This window comes from Bison bison, unplaced genomic scaffold (genome assembly GCF_000754665.1).
Source record: "Bison bison bison isolate TAMUID 2011002044 unplaced genomic scaffold, Bison_UMD1.0 scf7180017846241, whole genome shotgun sequence".
In the NCBI taxonomy this organism is placed as follows: Eukaryota; Metazoa; Chordata; class Mammalia; order Artiodactyla; family Bovidae; genus Bison; species Bison bison.
In genome coordinates this window covers 12,122-16,765 of record NW_011476814.1, presented here as the reverse complement: position 1 = coordinate 16,765, position 4,644 = coordinate 12,122, and the positions used below count along the sequence as shown (strand labels likewise).

The 4,644-nt window shown below is 50.7% G+C and overlaps 2 non-coding genes across 2 annotated transcripts; one reads left to right on the top strand and one right to left on the bottom strand.

The window, feature by feature from the left end:
* The first annotated feature begins 1,942 nt into the window (after positions 1 to 1,942).
* TRNAV-UAC lies at positions 1,943 to 2,015 on the top strand. The gene has a single exon. It is a non-coding gene; the product is annotated as a tRNA-Val (tRNA).
* Positions 2,016 to 3,509: 1,494 nt separating this feature from the next.
* On the bottom strand, positions 3,510 to 3,581 carry TRNAQ-CUG. The gene has a single exon. It is a non-coding gene; the product is annotated as a tRNA-Gln (tRNA).
* Positions 3,582 to 4,644: the final 1,063 nt, after the last annotated feature.

Here is a 4,644-nt window from a genome sequence, read left to right as displayed (position 1 = left end):
TACATTCCTCCCATTTTAAAGAAGAAAGAAGGGAGGCACAAGAAATTTTCTTAATTTGTCTAAGGCCACATAAGGACAGAACTATTTTTACAACCCAGAATTTGTACACAGATAGTTGGGTCTCTCTTCTCAGAAGGTGGGTGTATCAAGATTTCTCAGTTGTAGGGATGGGAAGAAGACCAAGAAGAGGAGAGAAGGCAAGAGAGGGATGGGGGAAGGGTAGAAGCACAAATTCTTTTATTCTCTCCTTCCTCCCCTCTCCTTAGGCCTCCTTGATTCTTTTTTTTTTTTTTTTGGCCTCCTTGATTCTTGCCTGCACCAGCCCTTTCCCTCCTTCCCCACTCTGCTACCTGGAGTGGAGCAATGTTCAGCTCTAAGGATTCCTGCCCAAGCCTCCTGGGAGGTCTCAATGCCTTCCTCCCAAACCAGCCTTCCCAGCTTGGTTTTCACCCTTTCCCGCTCCCAGGCAAACCTCACAGAACGCAGCCTACCCAGGCTGGGATGCAGGAGCTCCAACCTGCTGGGGCTGCTCTGGGGCCTTTCTGTTGCCCAACCCACTGGATGCTGCGGATTCCAAAAACTGGGATGAAGGCTTTCAAAAAGAAACCGTTCACTTGGAAAACTTTTCTCTATTTCCCTTCTCAACAGTCTTCATGGGACGAAGGGCTAAAGACGACAATGTATTCATCCAAGTCTTAGAGCATCGCAGTGAGTGCGGGACTCTGTCGCCTGCGAGGACACAGAACGACTATCCCCGCGATCTCTGTGCTTAGTCTCTAAGTCCTGTCCGACTCTTTGCCACCCCATGGACTTAGCCCGCCAGGCTCCTTGTCCATGGGGATTCTCTAGGCAAGAATACTGGAGTGGGTTTCACACCCTCCTCCAGGGGATAGTCCCAAACCAGGGATTGAAACTGGGTGTCCTGCATTGCAGGCAGATTCTTACCGTCTGAGCCCCAGGGAAGCCCACTCTGGTGGAAATCGCCTGGTGGACACAGGAAACCTAACACAGCCCCGGAGACCTGTGCCAGGGTAGGCAAACTCTCATTCGTTGGGTGTAGGCGAGGACTTGGGAAGAGCCATCATGGGAACCCACCGTGTGTTCAGCTGTCCTTGGATCTATTTCGGTTCAGGCCCACAGGATTGGAGCCCTGGTTCCTGGTATCTCTGGGGGATCTGGCATCTGTGGTCGGTAGACGGCACGGAAGTGGCACCGTTTCCCTGGGATCAGGGGTCTTATGCTAGGAAGAAGTGTCAACCCCAAAGATTCCAGGAAAAGCCGGTACTACTGTCTCCGTAGCGTTCGGCGGTTAACCGTAAAGGTTTTTGGTTCGAGCCCACCCAGGGACGAAGGGGTGGCATTTTAGAGGCCACCAAAGAGACTCCCTTTTGCCAGGAGAACATCAGAAAGTGCAGCGGCGAGCCGGCATGCAAGAGCACAGGAGTCAGGTACAAAAGAGCAGCGGAGAGGGCGGGTCCCAGGAGATTGGAAGCGTCGATCATTCCTGAGAGCCCAGAGTACTGACCGCCGGCGCTGTGAAAAGGGCCACCGCGGCGCGGAACTGCAGCGTGGGAGCGGCGGGGTCCACACCGCTGGGCCCCGGAGTCTCCTGGCCTCGGACACACCCACCGTCCCCGCCTCCTGGGGCTTCCGGGAGCTCGGCAATCGGCTGGGGCCACACCTGAGCTCGGGGGCGGAGCTAAGGGTCTGAGGCCTCTGCGTTGGGTGCGGGACCCCGAATGCAGCCTGTGGGGGCCCCAGTGTCCTCACTTGAGGAGAGATGAGGAACTGAAAGGCAGGGGCCTCGGGAACTGGTGTCTCCGCGTCTGAGCGAGCTTGGGGCTTCAAGGTTCCTGTTTGAGTGTTAAAATTAGGTGGTCTAGATGCTGGTGGCAGCATTCGGGATTTCATGAATACAGTGTTAAGTAGTGGAGGGTGTCCTGATTCCGTAGTGTAGTGGTTATCACGTTCGCCTTACACGCGAAAGATGCCGGGTTCGAGACTGGGCGGAAACAGGTTGCTCTCCCCCACCACCCCACCGCGGAGATTTCTGATTGGTGGAACCACCTCGTCCTCACCCCCACTGGCTCAGTCATGTCGTACTCTTTTCAACCCCATGAACTGTAGCCAGTCAGCCTCCTCTCTCTTTGGGATTTTCCCGCTACTTTGCTAGAAACCCATCGGGTCAGTGCAGCTGCCCCCTTCACTCTTGCCTAGCTCCCTGTGTCCTGCAGGGATCATAAAGTATTCTGTCAGGACACAGAGGTGAAAAGTCCTTCTCTGCGGCTGATGGAATAGAGAACCAGATGGGAAACGCGTCCACAGGAGGGGGAGTATCCTCAAGAGCTTTCCAGGACTGTTGAGTGGGTGCTGTCAGACGGGTCTAAGCCCCAGGATAATAATGCTTAGTCTTGTGTTGTTCTGGCCTTGACCCAGTCCCAGGTCCAGTCCGAATTCAAGCACAGAGGCATCCAGCTTTACCACACATATTCCACTCTCCCTCTCTCCAAAGTGGGGTAGTGAACCACCTTTTCTGTCTCAGTGAATAGAACCCATGTGGGTTGGGTTCTTTTTTTTCCCCCTTGAACTTTCTGATTTGCTGAAATGTAACTCAGGAATATAAAAAACATTTAGCTTTAGATAAATTAGTGCTCTCCGTGCTACTTACAAGAAAAAATTTCAAATTGATAATAAGGATGAATCTTTAATACTTTTAACACTCTAGACAATTCTAATAATTTATATATAATTGCATAGAAAATGTCCTGTCATACTCTCAGAGATGACTCCTGGTACACCTTACCCAGCTTTAATAATTTTAGTCTAAAACCTACTTCATGTTGACTTTCAGATTTTCTAAAAATGTGTAAAATATTGGTACCATACTATTCTAGGTTGTAGAAGTCTTGCATTTATTTTCTATTCAAAATCCCAATGAAAGTGAACTGCCTAAATTTTCTGTAGTGCTTTGATTCCCTTAAGCAAACTCTAATTCCAAAAAATATTTCCATTTATAAAATTCAAAATTTGTGCCACAGAAAATTAAATATACCATATAATATTTTTTTCAACGAAGATTAAGTCATATAATCATAGAAATCATAGTTACTTATATTCCCCTTTCAAAGTGGGGGAAAATGTTTTTAGGTATCATCTATTATGTGAATATCTGACCGGCAACCATTTACCCACAGGGATACCCGTGCAGTTACAAGACGGGCAGTGCGCAGCCCCCTCGCGGGGCAGGACTTTGTGAGCTCAGCCTCTGCCTTTTACGCCAAAGACCCAGGGCACCCGACGAGGGGGCGGCACTGGCTGGGCCGCTGCGCCCATGGCCGGGGCTTGGAGGGCACAGATGGGCAAAGCCGCCCGGGTCCAGCGAGGACGCCCCGGATCGGTCCCACACCTGTCCGCCGTGTCCGTGTCAACCAGGCCGCTGAGGGTCGCGGGAGACCTCAGGTGGATCCTATTAAGGGAGTAAAAAGTGTTTCTCTTCTAAGTAGGCAGAAAGGTCCCACCGAGATTTGAACTCGGATCGCTGGATTCAGAGTCCAGAGTGCTCACCATTACACCATGGAACCCCCTCCGGAGCCATCTCGCCTCCATCGCCAGACAACGGTATCCGCTTCTTTAGCCTCCATACGTCCCACCCAGAAGCTCAGGGCAGTTCTTCTAAGGTCCTGAGGAGACTCCAATACGGTTGACTCCCCTAGGTGCTCAACCCTCTCGCTTTCTCTCCGCTCCTCTCCTTTGATCGACTCAGCTCACTCTCACCTCAGAAAATGAGGTGAAATCCACTTTGGGTTTTGTGCCGGGGAGGACCCCCTAGGTCTCTATCACCAACCGCATATTCTGTTTAGGTTAACCAGAGTGTCCCATCCGGAGGTAAAATTTCTGCAAATAAGAGTGTTATTTTCCTTTTCTTTGCCTTTTCCCATAGCCCAGGGAGGGCAGACATTCGTCAGGGCAAGAGGCAGAGTTTCCTGGATCCCTTAGTTTTCTCACAGCGCTGATCTCACACCTAAGCAGCCACCACCTCTTACCTGTAACATATCAAGTGTGTCAGTGGTGGAGTGGGAATGGAGGCAGGAGAACTCTTCTTGTATTCTTCATATATTTCTGATTTGGAGAGGGATAAGTTATTCTCACAAGTGTATATTTGTTGAATTTACAAGGTGAGTAAAAGTAACCATTTGAAGAAAACACTCAGACAAACGAGCTATACTCAATTAAAGTGAAGTCAATGTCGCTCACTCGTGTTTACTCTTTGTGTTCCTAGGGACTGTACCTGCCAGGCTTCACTGTCCAAAGATTCTCCAGGTAAGAATACTGGAGTGGGTGGTCATTCCCTTCTCCAGGGGATCTTCCAAAATCAGGGACTGAACCAGGGTGTCCTGAATTGTAAACGGATTTTTAATGTCTGAGCCCCCAGGGAAGCCCACTCTGGTGGAAACCGCCTGGTGGACGCAGGAAACCGAAGCACATGCCCGGAGGCCTTTGCCAGGGTGGGCAGACTCATTCGTTGCGTTTAGGCGAGGAAACGGGAAGCGCCATCGTGGGAGCAACCCGGTGTTCAGCTGTGCTTGGATCTATTTCGGTTCAAGCCCGGAAGTTTCGAGCCCTGGATCCCGGTTTCTCCGTGAG